Raw genomic sequence first — 21,434 nt, 5'->3', positions numbered from 1 at the left:
TTACTTTAAAATATACATGAAGTGTCAAGGTATACCACAGTTCCACCTGGGAAGAAAATTATAAAAATGAATAAGGAGAGATATTTGTCCTACCTCTAATACAATTTATTACTAAGCAATTGCTGGCACAGAAGTAGACAAAGTGATGAATATACTAGAATCAGGAGCCCAGAAATAAACTGACACATATAGGGAATGTTGATTGATGAGGAAATAGAAGTGTCAGATCAGTGGAGAAAAGGATGTCCTTTCTAAAATTTTAGCTAAAGCAACAGTCACTCATATGAAAATTGAAGCAAATAAGATCCATTATCTTTAAACATATCCAAATATCAGCTGTAGACATATTACCACATAAATGTCAAAAACAAAAATGTTTCACATTTAGGAAAATATAGATAAATATCTTAACTAGCTTTGGGGTTCAGAAAGCTATCTAAACACTAAGCACAAAAGTAGTACTAAAGTACTAAATAAAAAAGGAAAGATAAATGTGACTATCGTAAAGCATAAAATGTGTGTTCATCATAAGGCACTTAAACTATCTAAAAATATACATTATAAACAGAAAATGTTTATATATATAACTTACAAAAGGTTAATACCAATGATATGCACGAAGAAAACTATTGTAGAGAAGTTATCACAACAGGGAAAATCATAGGCAAAAGCAGAAACATACATTTTGCGGAGGAGGAAATACACAAAACCAGTAGGCCTGTGAGGAGATGTTCAACCTTAATTGTAATCAGGAAAATGCAAATCAGAACCACAGTAAGATAATATTTTATGATAATTCAACTGACATTTGCAAATATTAAGTCAGTCAATATGAGGTTTGGAGAAAATGTGAATCAACAGACACTCAACATAACATAGAAGTATAAATCAGTACAACTTCTTTGGAAAAAGACCTTATGTTACCATGTAAATTTCTGAGGTCACATACCTTAAAACTAGTATCTCCTCTCCTGAGAGAAACTTTTGCAAGGTGCTCACCAGGATGCTTGTTCAAGAAAATTGTGAGAATAATACCAAATGTGGAAATAACATACATGCACGTTGGCAATATAATGAATAAACAAAGTGTGATATGTTAAACCTGTGGTTTTCAATCTCTGGTGATTTTGCTCCCCAGGGATGTTTTGCAATGTCTGAAGACACTTTTGTCCTCACAACTACAGGGGAATGCTACTTACTGCACATAGTGAGCAGAGGCCAGGGATGCAGGAAAAAACAGTCTCCCACAGCCAAGAATTACCCAGTCCAAAATTTCAATTGTTATGCTAAGGTTGAGGCACTCTGTGCTGGAACAATAAAATGTACACACAATAAAATGAATGAATGGACTACAATGAACTATAACTACATGCCACAATATGGATGAATAAATGACAACATGATGTGGAATGGTAGAACTGAGAACCTAAAGATTATTTACAGTGTTACCCTTTTTTATGAATTTAAAAACATCAAAAGCTAAATAACATGTGTATTTATTAGTAATATCTTCATGTAAGACCTATATTCAACAAAAGCAAGAGAATTATAAAAGAAATAAAAAAGATGCACAGTTGGAAAGTGCAGAGGGATAGGATGAGAAAACAGTGGTAGTTATAAGCTATCGTGAAGTTTCTAGTTCTCATTTTGGGTGACGGACTCATTTGTTTATGAAAGACCACCATTCTGAACCTGCTATAAGACTATGTTATGAACCAAGGATTATGATTCTTTCTAACTTTAATTATTATTACTTTGTTAATATAATCCTACTTTCATAATGAATTCACATATTTATTTACTCTTTGCTTAGCATCAAACCACAGAAACAAAGTGAACTTTGCTAGCTTGGAAACAAAATAAACATGAGTGAGATGTTAGATTCTTTCAGTCTCAAATGCTATAGCAAATGGCTTTTCTAAATTTTATCCACTATTTAGCTTGTATTGTATGTGGGTTACTTTTGGAAACATATAGTAGCTAGTATATAGAGATATGTCTATCATATTTTTCTTTTCTATCTGACTTCCTGATTTATTTATTTAGGTTAGCAGGCAGTTGCAACTTCCAGGCCCCTTACACATGGAACTGCAAACCGGAAGTCTCTAGGTTCATATTTTGACTCCGGAAAGAGATTCAACTAGTCCTTCCCAGTTGGTGAAGAGACCGTTATTCTTCATTCAGTTGCTTTTGCGCCCTTTAATACCCAATTGCACATATTGGTATAGGTTCATGGTTTTCTTTTCATATTACATTTTATGGACTAATAATCAGTTAAATATATTAAAATTATGATGACATTTTGGTTTTTCACCAAACTAAACTTATATGGTGTCAGATAAGTTAGTTTAGTAGAATTCATAAAGGAAGATTTCTGGGCAGGCATACAAGTCATAAAATACACATACCAGTCTTGGGCAAACAGACAAGAACCCAAAAATCAGCCTGCATTAAACAAGTTGTTTGATTACTGTCCACAAGAGGGGACAGTTGTCCCTTGGTAACATCTTATAGGGGGATTCAGAATTGATTTTCTTTGCTTAATGGCACTCAGAGAATTATTGTATATTTTCTCTTTTCAAATAACTACAAGTGACAAAATTGTCAACGTGATTCCAGAAGGATGGAATTTTGACCTGACTTTATTAAGTTTTTGGTTTCTTTTTTGGGAGGGGGTTATGGTGGAGGAAGGGATGGTAAAATTTAAGAACAGTTATTAAATATTAAGTTATGCAAATGAGATGTGCCAAGTGAATTTGTGTATGTTCCAGAGGTAGCAACAGCCATCCCATGATACAAACATTTCAGGAATGAGACATGGAATGTTTTCTTTTCATAAAAAAATAAAAAATCTGTAATGTGGGATCCTTTCAGAGGTAACCTATTGCAGTTCCCTTTCATTAGTGAGGTAGCAAGAGAGGTTTACATGTATGAGGGTATTTGAACAAGTTCACTCAAGGACAAGAGCGACACAGCCAGGATCAGAAAACACTGCTACCCACCTCTTCTATTTAGGAGTAAACAACTAAAATATGACAGGTATTGTGGCCTTGTAACAACAGCCTTGTTATTTTCTCCATATTAAGCACCTGTACAATAAAACTATTATTTCTTAATATTTTTAGATTATTATATTTTTGTGTTTTCTAGTGAAAGGCAAAAACTACTTTTTAATCAAACCTTAAATGAGAGAATCCTTCAAAACATACTTCTAACAGGAAAAAAAATTACCCCTGCTAAGAAATTTTTCACAGTGATTTGACTAAACATAACAATTTTGGATTATTGTGGCATGGAATCATGTTTTCATAAAATTTATTTATGATTGAAATAGGATTCTGTCATTCAAATGGAATTTGATTATTCTGTTCTTAGACTCCCTCCCCCCATTAAACAATGGGAAAGGCAACATACAGTGAGTCTTTAAAATTTGAGTTCAACTTTATTTATGGTAGAAAAATCAATCTGATGCTGGGTATGAGAGAGCTGTTAAGGGGAATTATGCCCTAATACTTACCATAAGCTCAGGGATTCTTACATTTGTGAATTATATGATCACGTTGCCAAGGGCAGCATCATTAATAAGGTAAGTATAGGTTGTGGGTTATAGGAAAGAAGGTTTCAGCTCTGAATGGGAACTTTCTAGCTTTCCACTCAAGGAAGGGTTGCCTATGGATACATCTCCATACATGGAGATGCTCAATTAGTGCTGAAAAAAAGCACGTATTTGCCAGAATTGTTGTTGAGGGAAATCAAGGAGGTAAAGGGAAATTGAGACCCTTTGATTTCTTCCTGTAATTTATTTTCTTTTCTCATGAGAAACAGATGGGATTAAGAAACTTTTGTCTGCTGCATTTAAGCAAAGCACAGTATCTTTGTGTCTCTATCTAGGTAAGAAATGTATCTACTTATACCCAAAAACTTTCTATGAATTGGCCTTCTTCGGTTACAACTCCAGCTTGAATTTTATTATTGCTTTTGCCATTGCTGTTAATCAATGGGGTTCTACAAATTCTTTCCTATGGAACATAATTCATAGTTGGGAGGTGTCCACACAAATCCAAAATGATGGTTCCCACAGAGATTTGGTCCAGGCTCTGGCAAAATCTTTATCTATGCCCAAATCATCCTTCAGTTTCAGAACTATTCAAGCTTAGAGAAAGTTGTTCTTGGCAGAGGGTGATGGGATATTGGCAGAGGGTGATGGGATAATGTGCATTCCCATATGGGCTGTGTTAACTTACGAATAAGATGCATTTACTCTAAGAAAGAAAACAAGTTACTAGTTATATATAAAGACAAAAGTATAAACTCTATTCACAGGAGGAATATTTGGTCACTTGGGTTTATCAGGCTGTAAAAGTCCATAAGATTCTTTAGTTTCTAACCTCTCTAAACTATTTTCAGCACCCCTTTATCAATTATATTAGTTTCTTATTGTTGTTGTGGGACTCCAGGGGAAAAGAATCATTTTCCTTGCCTTTTACAGCCTCTAGAAGATGTCCACAATCCACGGCTTGTGCCACCCTCTGCTCCATCTTCAGAGCCAGAAGCTCATATCCTCTGCCCTTTCTAACCTTTCCTCCCATCTTCTCTCTGACTCCTCAGTTTCCTTCCAATGAGGGCCCTTCTGATTATATTGGATCCACCCAGATAATCCAGGATCAACTTCCCATCTTAAAATCTTTAGCTTAATCACATCTGCAAAATCCCTTTACTATGTAAGGTGACACATTCATAGGTCTCAGGGATTAGGACGAGGACATCTTTGGCAGGGAGGTGGAGGTGAGAAGGAGGCATTCTTCAGCCAATCAGGTAACAATACTTAAAAGTTTTTGCTTTCTTCTGAGCTTTACATGATGCAAGGTAACATACGCTAACAACATTATTAGATTACATGCATCCAAGATGTTAAGGTGTAAAGCATGTCCCCAGTGAAACCGAACTGAATTTCCCAGTCAGAAAATAAAATACTAGTGACTCTCAATATAACACAGCCTGTGCTTTCCAAGACCTGGAAAACCCTTTAGGGAAATATGAATAATCCATTTGGGGAAGGATCACAGCATGGACGAAAAAGATTCTACAGGGAAGGAACTAGATTGAAGTTACTGAGATTGAAGAACTGTAGGAGGACTTGAAAAACAGAATTTCATGGCAAGGACACCATGTTACAATTGCCTCTAGGTGCTCGGCAGCTGCTTATGTGTAAAAGTGAGAAGACAGAGAGAGAAAATATGCTAGAAAAAAAATGTTTAAGTTGAAATAAATTTAGCAAGAGAAATTGTGCATGTCGCTATATGCTCCTTTAGCATTTTATGTAAACTTCCCTTGTGCTTCTTAGTTATACGGTCTTCTATAGAAAGTGTTTATATTATAAATCATAAATTATAAAATTGATTTAAATCATGAGAATCACATAGACATAAATGGGAGTAGTGCAGCTAATGGGAGTATTCATAAAGGAAATTTGTGCTTAACACTTATATTGCACTTTTAATTTTTTTCCCTGGAGCAATATTAACATGACAGGTCTGTTTACTGTCTCTCACTATCAGGCAGATATGGATATAGTAAACATCAGCAACAAAAGAAACATTTTTGCAACACTTCCCCAAAGCTTTTCTGCATACAGTATCTTCTCTTTGTAGTTACCAATATTTCGTAAAACTAGTCTGTATGTCACACAAAAGCAATATTAACTATTCACTGTTTGCTAGTTGCTGGGAAAATCTAGGATGTTTTATATCTTGACAGTAATCTGGAATCAGGGAGTTAGAGGTTTATTAGTTGTCTATGCTGCATAGCAAATTACCATAAACTTAGAAGTTTAAAACAATATACATTTTCATCTCTTGGTTTCTGTGAGTCAGGAGTCCAGATACAAGGCTGCAAGGAAGCCGTCAGGGCTGCGTTTTCATCAGAAGCTCACCTCAGTAAGATTCTACGACTAATCTCCTCAGGTGGCTTGCAGAATTCATTTCCTAGTGGTGGTAGGATTCATAGCAGTTTATTTCTTCAAAGCCTATGTGGAGAAGAAAGAGAATATCTAGGGCAATCTGCTAGTGAGACAGAGTCTAATATAATGCAATATAGTCAAATAGAGTGGAATCCCATCACCTTTAACATGTTCTATTAGTTGGAAATAAGTCACCAGTCCTGCCCATCCTCAAGGAGAGGGTGCTACACAAGGACACCAGGAGGTGGAATCAAGGGGCCACCTCAAAGTCTAAACTCCACAGAGGGGAAAACTGGACGTAATGGAAAACACAAAGCTCAGCACCATGGCTCATAATTCCAACTGAAGACTTTTTTTTGGTATAATTTTGCATGATATCTATAATTTATAAAATGTAATGTTAACAATGCAAGTGATGGTTGCATATGTTGGCTAAGTTCATACTAGAACTATGCTTTCTATAAGTCTGCCTTTATGTGCTAGGGAGTATAGACAGATAGACACCAAGAAGGAAAAATTTCAAGGAGGCAAGAAGATCCATATATTCTTCAAAATGATGTCCCTCAGGTGGACTCTGAGGATCTAACTTTGATAAATTAATCCGCTTTTTAAAGTCTTTGATTCTCTCTAACATAACTTCTTATTGTCTTAAGTGGAGCACTGTAAGAGAGAGAGAGAACCAGGAAGGCAGCATGAGGTATAAGAAAGCATGCAAGAGGAAACAGGGGTTGGGAAGTGTCACAGTTCTACTGCATTTTCCTTATCTTCACAGGGTAGATGATCATAGGTATGGATCGTTATGCCTCATTATCTCTAAGCAAATTCCAGGCCATATAAGAGTCTTCTTATCAGTCAAAGTATTCATTTATTTGTACCACAAATAAGTGAATTGAATATAATGTGGAGACACAAACGTATTAACAGAAACTGTGATTTAAGTGTAATAAGGTAAATTCTTTTTCTGCTAGAATCCTTAATGTCAACAGTGAGATCAAAAAGACTAGGTGTCTAAGCCCCAACTGGGGAATCAGGAAAGGCTTCCAAAGATGGAAACACTCTGAATGGTCCAGCCAGTCATTCAGAGGAATGCAAACAGAATGAGAAAACACTAATATTAACACCTGCTGTCTATTTTTTTATGGATTGGTAACTCTCCCAGCTCTCTGGCCTAAGCACTAGACAGATATTTTTTGAAGGATCATGGAGGTATATTCAATAGTCTTCTAGTGGCAGAATGAGGATAAACTTTTCAGTGGATCATCCAGGGCAAGCCTTAATTTAGAGGCAGGATCTGAAATATATGGAAACCTAAGACTAGGACCCACCATACCTCTCTGCTCACTAGCTTCTTAAATATATTCAGGCAAGGTCAGAGAAGTGTATAAAATATTTTTCACCAGTCAACTAGCTTGAACACCATGCATTTCAACAATATAAAATTATTTCTAACATTTTTATGCTAATGACCATAACCTCAGATATGAATTTACATGATGGCAGCAGTAGAAATGTTTCTAATATACTTACCTGTGGAGTTTGGTTTCCAAACAGTATAATAGCCATAAAGGCATCAAGGCTCATTGTTTTATGGTTTTGCATTTATGATCAGAAGAATTAAAACACCTGGATTTTACAGTTTTATTGAAAACATTTACTGTTTAATCCAATGATAGGTATTTTCAATATCAGATAAAGCCAAAATGTTGTAATTAATCCCCATACTTGTAAATGGTTCTTTTCCAGAATGTGATTCAGCAGAAGCAAAGGCACCTGAAGATACTGAAACATTAATCTCAATAAATGCAAAGTAAATTCATAACAGTTTTTTTTCCAAAAGCTAATTGACTTATTCAGCATATAAAAATAAAACAAACAGCATAAATAATATGTACACATTTAAAAAAGACATAAGAACTATACTTTAAAAGCACTAATTTTTGTTTAACCAACTTACAATACAGTTTTACTAACATAAATAAAAATTTCTGAAAAAAAGTGTTTCTCTCCTTCAAGGCATTTGGTCAGGCAACATACAGCTCCTGGTCATGGCTGATGATTGTTTTGTATATTAACTTGAGAAATCTGATTTTCTCATTTGATTATACAAGCTCAAGCAATCAAAAGTGCAGCACGTAGTCATTTTTTCAGCTTTTTAAGTTTCCCAGCAGCATTTCATTGTTGTTTTTTTTTTCAGTTTCTTTTTTTTTTTAAATTTTGTTTTGGTATCATTAATCTACACTTACATTAAGGACATTATGTTTACTAGGCTCCCCCCTTCACCAAGTCCCCCCCACATATCTGTTCACAGTCACTGTCCATCAACATGTTAAGATGCTGTAAAATCACTACTTGTCTTCTCTGTGTTGCACAGCCCTCCCTGTGCCACCCCACACTATACATGCTAATCGTAATGCCCCCTTTCTTTTTTTCCAGCCCTTATCCCTCCCTTTACACCCGTCCTCCCCAGTCCCTTTCCCTTTGGTAACTGTTAGTCCATTCTTGGGTTCTGTGCTTCTGCTGCTGTTTTGTTCCTTCAATTTTCTTTTGTTCTTATACTCCACAGATGAGTGAAATCATTTGGTACTTGTCTTTCTCCGCCTGGCTTATTTCACTGAGCATAATACCCTCTAGCTCCATCCATGTTGTTGTGAATGGTAGGATCTGTATTTTCTTATGGCTGAATAGTATTCCATTGTGTATATGTACCACATCTTCTTTATCCATTCATCTACTGATGGACAGTTAGGTTGCTTCCATTTCTTGGCTATTGTAAATAGTGCTGCGATAAACATAGGGGTGCATCTGTCTTTCTCAAACTTGATTGCTGCATTCTTAGGGTAAATTCCTAGGAGTGGAATTCTTGGGTCAAATGGTAAGTCTGTTTCCAGCATTTTGATGAACCTCCATACTGCTTTCCACAATGGTTGAACTAATTTACATTCCCACCAGCAGTGTAGGAGGGTTCCCCTTTCTCCACAACCTTGCAAACATTTGTTGTTGTTTGTCTTTTGGATGGTAGCCATCCTTACTGGTGTGAGATGATATCTCATTGTGGTTTTAATTTGCATTTCTCTGATGACAAGCGATGTGGAGCATCTTTTCATGTGTCTGTGGGCATCTGAATCTCTTCTTTAGAGAACTGTCTATTCAGCTCCTCTACCCATTTTTTAATTGGATTATTTGCTTTTTGTTTGTTGAGGTGTGTGAGCTCTTTATATATTTTGGATGTCAACCCTTTATCGGATCTGTCATTTATGAATATTTTCTCCCATACTGTAGGATACATTTTTGTTCTATTGATGGTGTCCTTTGCTGTACAGAAGCTTTTCAACTTGATATAGTCCCATTTGTTCATTTTTCCTTTTGTTTTTCTTGCCCGGGGAGATATGTTCAGAAGAGGTCACTCATGTTTATGTCTAAGAGATTTTTGCCTATGTTATTTTCTAAGAGTTTTATGGTTTCATGACTTACATTCAAGTCTTTGATCCATTTCGAATTTACTTTTGTGTATGGGGTTAGACAGTGATCCAGTTTCATTCTCTTACATGTAGCTGTCCAGTTTTGCCAGCACCATCTGTTGAAGAGACTGTCATTTCCCCATTGTATGTTCATGGCTCCTTTATCGAATATTAGTTGACCATATATATGTTTGGGTTAATGTTTGGAGTCTCTATTCTGTTCCATTGGTCTGTGGCTCTGCTATTGTGCCAGTACCAAATTGTCTTGATTACTGTGGCTTTGTAGTAGAGCTTGAAGTTGGGGAGTGAGATACCCCCCACTTTATTCTTCCTTCTCAGGATTGCTTTAGCTATTCGGGGTCTTTGGTGTTTCCATATGAATTTTTGAACTATTTGTTCCAGTTCATTGAAGAATGCTGTTGGTAGTTTGATAGGGATTGCATCGAATCTGTATACTGCTTTGGGCAGGATGGCCATTTTGATGATATTAATTCTTCCTAGCCAGGAGTATGGGATGAGTTTCCATTTGTTAGTGACCTCTTTAATTTCTCTTAAGAGTGTCTTATAGTTTTCAGGGTATAGGTCTTCCACTTCCTTGGTTAGGTTTATTCCTAGGTATTTTATTCTTTTTCATGCTATTGTGAATGGAATTGTCTTCCTGATTTCTTTCTATTAGTTTATTGTTAGTGTATAGGAAAGCCACAGATTTCTGTGTGTTAATTTTGTATCCTGCAACTTTGCTGAATTCCAATATTAGCTCTAGTAGTTTTGGAGTGGAGTCTTTACAGTTTTTTATGTACAATATCATGTCGTCTGCAAATAGTGACAGTTTAACTTCTTCTTTACCAATCTGGATTCCTTGTATTTCTTTGTTTTGTCTAATTGCCGTGTCTAGGACCTCCAGTACCACGTTGAATAACAGTGGGGAGAGTGGGCATCCTTGTCTTGTTCCCGATCGGAGAGGAAAAGCTTTCAACTTTTTGCTGTTCAGTATGATGTTGGCTGTGGGTTTATCATATATGGCCTTTATTATGTTGAGGTATTTGCCCTCTATACCCATTTTGTTGAGAGTTTTCATCATGAATGGATGTTGAATTTTGTCAAATGCTTTTTCAGCATCTAGGGAGATGATCATGTGGTTTCTTTTTGTTGATGTCGTGGATGATGATGGATTTTCGAATGTTGTACCATCCTTGCATCCCTGGAATGAATCCCACTTGGTCATGGTGCATGATCCTTTTGATGTATTTTTGAATTCGGTTTGCTAATATTTTGTTGAGTATTTTTGCATCTACATTCATCAGGGATATTGGTCTGTAGTTTTCTTTTTTGGTAGGGTCTTTGCCTGGTTTTGCTATTAGGGTGATGTTGGCTTCATAGATTGAGTTTGGGAGTATTCCCTCCTCTTCTGTTTTTTGGAAAACTTTAAGGAGATTGGGTATTATGTCTCCTCTGTATGATTGATAAAATTCTGAGGTAAATCCATCTGGCCATGGGGTTTTGTTCTTGGGTAGTTTTTTGATTACCACTTCAATTTCATTGCTGGTAATTGGTCAGTTTAGATTTTCTGTTTCTTTCTGGGTCAGTCTTGGAAGGTTGTATTTTTCTAGGAAGTAGTCCATTTCTCCTAGGTTTCCCAGCTTGTTAGCATATAGGTTTTCATAGTACTCTCTATTAATTCTTGGTATTTCTGTGGGGTCCGTTGGGATTTTTCCTTTCTCGTTTCCTATTTCTGTTGATGTGTGTTGACTCTCTTTTCCTCTTAATAAGTCTGGCTAGAGGCTTATCTATTTTGTTTATTTTCTCAAAGAACCAGCTCTTGGTTTCATTGATTTTTGCTATTGTTTTATTCTTCTCAATTTTATTTATTTCTTCTCTTATCTTTATTATATCCCTCCTTCTGCTGACCTTAGGCCTCATTTGCTCTTCTTTTTCCAATTTTGATAATTGTGACATTAGACCATTCATTTGGGATTTTTCTTCCTTCCTTAAATATGCCTAGATTGCTTTATACTTACCTCTTAAGACTGCTTTCGCTGTGTCCCACAGAAGTTGGAGCTTTGTATTGTTGCTGTCATTTATTTCCATATATTGCTGGATCTTCATTTTAATTTGGTCGTTGGTCCATTGACTATTTAGAAGCATGTTGTTAAGCCTCCATGTGTTTGTGAGCCTTTTTGCTTTCTTGTACAATTTATTTCTAGTTTTATGCCTCTGTGGTCTGAAAAGTTGGGTGGTAGGATTTCAATCTTTTGGAATTTCCTGAGGCTCTTTTTGTGGCCTAGTATGTGGTCTATTCTGGAGAATGTTCCATGTGCACTTGAGAAGAATGTGTATCCTGTTGCTTTTGGATGTAGAGTTCTGTAGATGTCTATTAGGTCCATCTGTTCTAGTGTGCTGTTCAGTGCCTCTGGGTCCTTACTTATTTTCTGTCTGGTGGATCTGTCCTTTGGAGTAAGTCGTCTGTTGAAGTCTCCCAAAATGCATTGCATTCTATTTCCTCCTTTAGTTCTGTTAGTATTTGTTTCACATATGTTGGTGCTCCTGTATTGGGTGCATATATATGTATAATGGTTATATCCTCTTGTTGGACTGAGCCCTTTATCATTATGTAATGTCCTTCTTTGTCTTTTGTTACTTTCTTTATTTTGAAGTCTGTTTTGCCTGATACCAGAATTGCAACACCTGCTTTCTTCTCTTTGTTGTTTGCATGAAATATCTTTTTCCATCCCTTGACTTTAAGTCTGTGCATGTCTTTGGGTTTGAGGTGAGTCTCTTGTAAGCAGCATATGGATGGGTTTTGCTTTTTTATCCATTCTATTACTCTGTGTCTTTTGATTGGTGCATTCATTCTATTTACATTTAGGGTGATTATTGAAAGGTATGTACTTATTGCCATTGCAGGCTTTAAGTTTGTGGTTACCAAAGGTTCAAGGTTAGCTTCTTTACTATCTTACTGTCTAACTTAACTCGCTTATTGAGCTATTATAAACATGGTCTGATGATTCTTTATTTCTCCCCCTTCTTATTCCTCCTCCTCCCTTCTTCATATATTGGGTGTTTTGTTCTATGCTCTTTTTTAGGAGTGCTCCCATCTAGAACAGTCCCTGTAGTATGCCCTGTAGAGGTGGTTTGTAGGAGGCAAATTCCCTCAACTTTTGCTTCTCTGGGAATTGTTTAATCCCTCCTTCATATTTAAATGATAGTCATGCTGGATACAGTATTCTTCATTGGAGGCCCTTCTGTTTCATTGCATTAAGTATATCATGCCATTCTCTTCTGGGCTGTAAGGTTTCTGTTGAGACATCTTATGATAGCCTGATGGGTTTTCCTTTGTACTTGACCTTTTTTTTCTCCCTGGCTGCCTTTAATACTCTGTCCTTGTCTTTGATCTTTGCCATTTTAATTATTATGTGTCTTGTTGTTGCCCTCTTTGGATCCCTTGTCATGGGAGTTCTGTGTACTTCTGTAGTCTGAGAGGCCATTTCCTCCCCTAGTTTGGGGAAGTTTTCAGCAATTATTTCTTCAAAGACACTTTCTGTCCCTTTTTCTCTCTCTTCTTCTTCTGGTACCCCTATAATGTGGATATTGTTCTGTTTCAATTGGTCACAAAGTTCTCTTAATATTCTTTCATTCCTGGAGATCCTTTTTTCTCTCTCTGCATCAGCTTCTCTGCGTTCCTGTTCTCTGTTTTCTAGTCCATTAATGGTCTCTTGCATCTCGTCCATTCTGCTTTGAAGTCCTTCCAGAGATTGTTTTATTTCTGTATTCTCCCTCCTTAGTTCTTGCATATTTCTTTGCAAGTCCATCAGCATGGTTATGACTTTTGTTTTCAATTCTTTTTCAGGAAGACTGGTTAAATCTATCTCCCCAGGTTCCTTCTCAGGGGAAGATGTAGAAGATGTTGAAGATCTCTGGGTTAGTCTTGTCTGGATCATATTTTTTTGCCTTTTCATGATGATAGGTGCAGTGGTGAGCTATTGACTCATCTGTCAGCTGGGAGAGCCAAGACTTTTTCCACTTGCTCCTGGCCTTACTTTACTGGGACAACTGTGACTCCTAGTGGCTTGTGTTGGGCAATTGAGTGTATACTAGGTCTCTGTATCTTGCCCAGCCAGTATGGAGGAAGCTCCCTTGCTGTGGGTGTGGCCAGCCTCAGGCTGTTGCTCTGCTATGGTGGGGCACCAGAGGGGTAATAGATGGGGGGCTATTTGGCTGTTCACCTCCATGAGGCATATCAGAGCTGTTGCCCAGGGGGTTAGTGCTTCCAGAGTTCCCTGGAATTTCCAGCTGCTGGACAGTGACCTGGGATGCTTCCGTCCAGCTGTTTGGTCCCTGTCCCTTTAAGACTTTCAAAAAGCACTCACTTTTCTTTGTCACAGGGGCACCGTCTGCAGGACCCACTCCCAGATCTGACTGTCCTGCTTCTCTAGTTTCCAGCACCCCACGCATGCACTGTGTCTGCACTCCGGTGTGGATGGCTTGGCCTGGGTATTCAGCAGTCCTGGGCTCCTTCTCCCTCCCTGCTCTGACTCCTGTCCTCCCACCGGGAGATGGGGTGAGGGGCGCTCAGGTCCCGCCAGGCTGCGGCTTGTATCTTACCCCCTTCGCAAGGCACTGGGTTCTCGCAATTGTGGATGTAGTCTGGCTGTTGTCCTGTGTCTTCTGGTCTCTCTTTTAGGATATTTGTATTTGTTGTATTTTCAAAAATATGTATGTTTTTGGGAGGAGATTCCCACTGCCTACTCACGCCGCCATCTTGGTTCCACATTCCCATTTCATTGTTTAATCGTGAATTTATTTACTTAATTGTACCCATAAAGGTGTTTCAGGAAAACCTCAGAGGCAGAAAAGAGGAACTATTTTAATTCTCATTTTGTTTTCATTATCCCATATCATACTTACTGCCATGATCACTACTGACATCGTTCTGACTGGAATGTAGCCATGTAAGGGGCAATATATCTGAGATTTGAACAGATTTCTTGGAAGGTAACATGATGAATTTTTGTAAATTTATTGGGACAGGCAAAAAGTGAATATCATCTTCAAGTACTTGGGACATGACCAAGTTATATTACTAAAGGGGAAAGAAAGAATAAGAATGAGACTTGGATAAGTAAAGACCATCATAAATCATATAAGATAGCTCTGTGCTTTTATCCTTGATCCGTATGTTCTTCTCAAAGAAAAACAGTATGTAACAATTGAGCATTATTTTACAGATCTCAAGGAAGGTAAGGGAATTCCCTATAAGAGCAAAGTAACACCACCTATAAACTATATATTTGCTTTTTTTTTAAGTTTTATTTTTTTCTATTTAAAAAGCTTTAATTTATTTCATACTTTTTCAAGGAATATTCTGATCTTGAGGATCAGGAGCCTTAATAGACTTAAGAGAAAAATACAAGGCTCAAAGTAGACCATCAAATAATATTTGTAGAATTCTATGGAATTCAGTTAATATATTTAAACCAGGTTAGTACAGGTTTTTTGCATGTATTGATAACTGCTCATCTTGCTCAGGGTGGTTTAGTGTGTGCTGCATTCATAAAGCCAAAATTTCATAGGTTTAAAGTGAAAACGGTTTGAAAGTTCTCAGTTTTACTACATATTTACTCAGGTTAGCACAGGATTCTGAGCCATGTCTTTGAGGTTAACGGATAGAAATATTTACCAGTATTTACCAACACCCAGAAATATTTCCTGGGAAACTTACCATACATGATTAGTAGAGTGATGCATTTATTCATTATTCAATATTTGTTTATTTGATACTTACTATGCACCAAATACTCTTCACAGAACTTACAATACTTAAATCAGCAAATTATATAAAGATCTATGCTTTCACAGGTCTCTCTACCAAACAGGGACAGACTATAATGAACAAACATAATAAATTAGTAAATAATACTATAAAAAATGACAGGTGCTGTAGGAAAAGCACTGGAGAACAGGGTAATGGGGATTAAGGGCACTGGGGGAAAGGGCAATAGAGGTTACAATCTTTGGAAAGACCACCTGGGTAAATGTATCATTCACACTATGGTCAGGAAAAAGATGATTCACTTACATAGATTTCTGAAGAGATGTTCATGAAGGAGACATTTTCAGAGCTGTAGACTTGGTTGTGTTAAGGAACCAAGGAGTGTTGGGCACTCAGTGCATTAGCAACAGCAGAAAGCTGCGCCTATCTCGAGGCCTGAAGTTCAAAGGGGGAAATATTTTACCCAGGCCTGTGGAGGGGTCCATGACAAAGGAGCCCAACTTCAGGAGCTGTAGTCAGACAGGCACACTTTGAGAACTGCAGTCATAAAAGCAAGGGGGGCACACCCCATCATCTGTCTCGACCACCCTCTCATCTGCTGCCTCTGCTTCCTATTGACTCAATTTTAGAGGAGGTGCTGGCAAGGGAGCCCCGTGATGTGGTCCCTTCTTGCCCATCTCCAAGACACAGAACATGCGAGAATGACAAAGGATGGATCAGAGGGGATTCTGCTTGAGGTTGTAACAATAAATTTCCCCAAGTGCCCTCCTTTCTTACTTTCCTTCCTCCTTCCCTTACTTTTTCCCCTCTTTCACCCTTCCCTCCCTTCCTTCGTTCCTTTGTTCCTTCCTTTGTTTGTTCCTAATTACTTCTGATGATTTTCAATGTGCTTGGCGTGGTGTCAACCCTCAACACATTCTATACCCCAACCAAACAACCAATCCATTCAGGAAAATGGAAATGGATGCGGTGTTTTAGAATGATCACTCTCTTACTCTTGTATCAATATTTTATTTGTAGTCAACAAGAATATAACTAACCTTTTTCTAAGTCAGCAAGTCAGTAAACGACCATGAAATAGCTCCTATTAGACATGAGGAAAACCGTGTAAATTTCCTGGGGAGGTGAGAGGCAGGTCTTGTCTCCATCTGCCACACCAACTGAAGCTGTGTTCTCGAGTGCAGGGGCTGCTTTGCTCAGAAGCCTGCATTTTGTGTAATTAAGATTAAAGAGAAAAGAGACAGAAGTCAGATTCCTTATCCTAACTGAGCATCTTGGTATGCTCTGCCACAACAGAATACTACAGACCGGGTGGCTTAAACAACAAAAATTTATTTTCTTACACTTCTGAAGGCTGGAAGTCCAAGATCCAGGTGTCAGCACAATTGAATTTTGGTGATTCTCTTTCTGGCTGGCAGGTAGCCTCCTCCTCTCTATGTCCTCATATGCCAGAAAGAGAGAGCTCTGGTTTCTCTTTCTCTTCTAAGAAGGGCAACCTATTGATTAGCGCTCTACCCTTATGAACTCATTAAACCTTTATTCCCTGCTCACAGCCCTATTTCCAAATACAGTCACATTAGAGACTGGGGCTACACAAGAATTTAGTGTGTGTGTGGCAGGGTGCAGCTCAGTTCACACTGAGTAACAGGCTATTCTCTAATTTCATTTTCTCATGTATACCATTTTAACATAATATAATTTGAAGTTCAAGTAGGTGAGTTAGTTGGGAACCCACCAAGTCATAATGTTTAGTGGAGACTCACCAGATTTGGTGGTGAGCCTGAGGACATCCTCCTCATATTTCTAGCTCCAGTTACTGGATTACTCACTCTACAGAGGCTTTACAGGTTTTCAAACCTTTCTCTAGTCTTAATTTACAGCGTATTTTCTTCTCCTCTTGAACACTAGCAAGGACTTATTCAAACTGTTAAGCCATATACACAATGGAAGTTTAGAAATGTTAGTCCAGAAAGCTCCAGTATTACTGACAAAAGATCTTACACTGCTTCCCTTGGGTTTGACTAACTGTAGAATGACAGAGGCTTTAGAATTCTCCCCCTGCCCATTGCTGTTTTTATTATTTCCTTTAACTGCTATCTTTCTACTGTGTTTCACTTTTATATTGTCCTTTTGTGCTCTTCAGATATGTTGCCTTTAATATGCTTTTAATTTATCAAAATTTCCTTAAAGCTAACTGTCATGATCTATCAGACCTGCTCCTTTATCCTGTTTATAATTATACTGAAATACAAAGGATTGTCTAATTTTATAAAATCATCTGGAAGATTAATAATGATAGACGATTTTAATATACACTGACTTTAAGAGGGAATAAACTTTGACGTCAAAAGAACCTTGCTATTGTTGGACAAAAGAAAAATAAGGGTGAAAAAATATCTAAGAACACAATCAAGAACTTTAAATATTCAGAAGTTGGTTCACTTTTACTAAATACCTGGAATTTTCCCTTAAACTAACCCAGTATGAGTTGATGACATATTTTCTCTTATGCCGTTAATCATGGAGGTCACGTTGGAATACCCAAAGAGTTGCCAGACTTAAATTTCCAAAGAATGAAGTGAGAAAATCTGCTGTTATGATGGCAAGTATATTAAGTTTGATGATGTGGGTGCTTGATTCAACAAATCTAAGAACTAGGTAGGAATGTGGTGAAGAAATATCAGTCTCCAAGGAAAGTTGAACTTGGAAGGGATATGGAAGCAGAGATCAATGTTCTGTTATCAAACTCAAACTAAAATTGTCCATGCCTGAAAAGAAGTCTGAGATTCTCTGAGAAGGAACAGCCATGGGTTGGGTGAGGTTATTTGAGATTTTCCTAAACAATAGTTACATAAGACTGATTATTTTACCTAAATATGCAGGGCCAGATATTCAATATTACAGGCTCCTGAAACTATCTTTGTGTTACCATAAAAAAATAAGCACACAAATTAAAGAATCCCGTTTTGGAAAAAAGTTTCTGAAGTTTTTCCCTCATAAACTAATAAAAAGTGCCTTCTCTTTGCTCAATGTTTACTCCCACTAATAATAATCATTTTATTTGAAATAGTGTCTCTCATTAAAGAGGTCAAAACATTTTATATATCTATATATATGAGTCAGTTCAGCAAAGGGCCTTACAAATAGCCATTGAAAACAAAATGCCCTACAGAAATTAAAAACAGCATTGCATAGTCAGTAGCTCTTGATTTTTGGTGTGTGTGTGTATGTGTGTGTATTTGTCTGGTTATATGAGAAAGTTTGGGACTCAGTTACATTTCTTATCTTCAGGTGATAAACCTTAAGATGAACATATGATTTCTCCTACAGACCATCAAAGTAAAAGAACAGTTTATAACATATCTCTCCAGCTCCATTATGCTTTTATAACTCTCTTTCAGCCCACTCCTTTCTTCACTAAACTTTCCACCAAAATACCTCAAAGCAATGGCATTACCTGCAAATACCTGCAGTATTTGGTCTTTCTACACAGCAACCCTTAAAATCTACATCAACCATACTATTACAATACCAGGATGCATAACTACCACCACCCACCCACCCACCAATTATTTCTTACTTTTACATAGCTAGAGAGGGTTTTAACAGAATAGGAGTGAGGTATCTGGGTGTCTGAATATGGCATCTTCTATTTACGATAATGCACTGCCTCATTGGTGTCCTATGAAATAGTGATGGTAAATAGTGCATTTTTATCCCTATGTTTAAAAGCATTTGTTTAAAAATTTCATATAAGGGTTTTCCAGGGGCTTTCTAAATAAAAATTCATCATGGCGAGCCTTTCTGTTTCAAAGAGAAAGAAACCTCATTTCAGGGAGAAAACCATTAAACATGGTAACTGTATATTAATGGCGTAGTTGAGAAAAAAACCTGATCAAAAGCATATCTGCTTTCAGGTTAGTAGGAAATTAAAAAAAATTGTTCTGTAAAATAGTTTAATTAAGACGTTGACAACTGACCGATCTAATGTAAAAACAGAATTAAGTGTCTAGGGCTTAGAAGCAGTGTGATTGCAGGTCCTCTGCTTTATAATCTCAGAAGCCGACAATCATGGTGTTTGTTAAGACTCGGGTCTCTTCCAAATGTTTGTGTGTATATATATATATATATATATATATATATATATATATATATATACAATTTGACCTCCTTGGTGAGAGGCACTATTTCAAATAAAATGATTATTATTAGTGTGAGGAATTAATGAACAAGTTCAGGCTAACAATTTCCTAACCTCATGATTACAAGGACTTCTCTGAAATAGCTTGTCTAGGTAAAAATTAATGAATGTTACAATGTATACAATTTATCTGGGACACGATATCATTTCTTTTTTCCTTTGAGTGCTGTTGCTCTAATGTCATGAAATTTAAATTTAGTTAAAATAAAAAAACATTGGAATTAGGTATTTCTAATTAAAGTGATGTAGCTAGGAAACCTACATATGCCCCAAATGTTTTCTTGAAATTGAACTACACTTTCATTAATGCAAACTTAGAGAGAAGCTGTATTTCATTTGCCCTTTCAACACAAATGAAGATCCATAGGCTACTTCTTCTTTTAAATTGTCATGCTAAGTAATTACATTTGATTAATCAAGCATTTGAATCTTTGCAAGTGGCCTTTAATAATAGTCTACCACAATTTTTAATAACTTTAGTCTAAACACTCTATAAAAATAATTACTTATTCTTCATGTCTTCTATATAGAAAGCTGACAGAAAATGTAGCAAACAAGAAGTTGGGAGAAATTGGCTCTCATCCTATGTTTGCTATTATATTTGTGGTGTAAATATCAAGTGTATTGAACTCTCCTTAAATCTCCATTTTCTCATTGCAAAGTGGAAGAGTCAGAATGGATGGTAGGGTCTGGTTTTCTGGTCATCAAACCCATGTTTATGTCCTACAGGGCAAAGCTAGACTGCCTTCCCAGTGCTCCCTTGCGTTTAGGTGGGACAACATGCTAGCTTATGACAAAAAACATATTGGCAGGTATTTCATAAGCCAATTCCTGACACTGCCCACACAATCTTCTTAAAAGTAATTCTCCATTCATTTTCCTCTTTCTGGAAACCTTGGAAGTGAATTGGAAATAATGAAGTTTCAAAATTGAAAACCCAAGATTTCTAATTTACAGCTGATAAGAGAGATTCATGCAGATCAGAAACAACCATTTTGAATTTTATATTAATGAATTAAATGTCTATTACTTGCTATTATTTTGATTTTGTCTATTACAGTAATTACATTTACCTCAACTACTACAGATTATGCCAAAGCTTAGGTACAATCGCTTTCATTTTGCCATTCTGTACTACAGTTAAATATCTAGAAGTAACTATCAATAATGGGGAAAATAACTTTCTTTTCACTTATATTCAAGTGTCAGAAATAACGATATATTTGTATAGAGCATCTTGCCTTCATCTAGTTCACTTATAATGAAACAAAGATATCTTTGGATTTTACAATTTGAGGTCTACACCGTTTTCATTTTGTGTCTTCAAAGTTGATGAGGAAGAAAATTTAAATTCAGAAATAACCTAGATAAAGAGCCGTACATTACTTAGCTACTGTTGTCTAACAGGCTCCCTAAGCATTAGTAAGCTTGAAACAACACAGGTTTATTATCTCTTGTTTCTGTGGGTCAAGAAGTTGCACGTGGCTTAGCTGATGCTCTACTTTGTGACCTCTCAGGAGCCAACCATCAAGGTATCTGCTAAGATTGGGGTCTCTTCCAAATGCTCAGTTACAGGAGGATCCACTTAGAAGGTAACCCAAGTGGCTGTTGGCAGCTCCTCAGATCCTCACAGGTTCTTAGAGTAAGGGCCTCCATTCTTTGCTGGCTGTTGGCTGGAGTCTGTCCCTCGGGCCCATGACACATGGCCCTCTCCCAAGTGGCAGCTTGCTCTATCAAAGCCAGCAGGAGAGAGTCTACCACTAAGGAAGAAGTGACATCCTAATTAAAGAAATGACATCCCCTCAGTATTGCCATATTATATTGATTGGTAGCAACTTATTCAAAGGGAGTGAAATACACAAAGTATAAACAGAAACTATAAAGACGTGATCTTAGAGGATGCCTGCCAAGGGTCATCTTTAAAGGCATCTATGATTCTCCCTCACAAGTAACAATCGGATGTCTTAGCCTTTGGTAAGGGTTTCTTTCTTGTTAGTTTTTCCGATTGCCATTAACCAGATTGTGGAGAAAAGGCAAAGAAGGGCA

The sequence above is a fragment of the Manis javanica genome, chromosome 8 (assembly GCF_040802235.1).
Source record: "Manis javanica isolate MJ-LG chromosome 8, MJ_LKY, whole genome shotgun sequence".
NCBI classification, from domain to species: domain Eukaryota; kingdom Metazoa; phylum Chordata; class Mammalia; order Pholidota; family Manidae; genus Manis; species Manis javanica.
The sequence above is the reverse complement of the archived record's forward strand: the minus strand, read 5'-3'. Positions refer to the sequence as shown.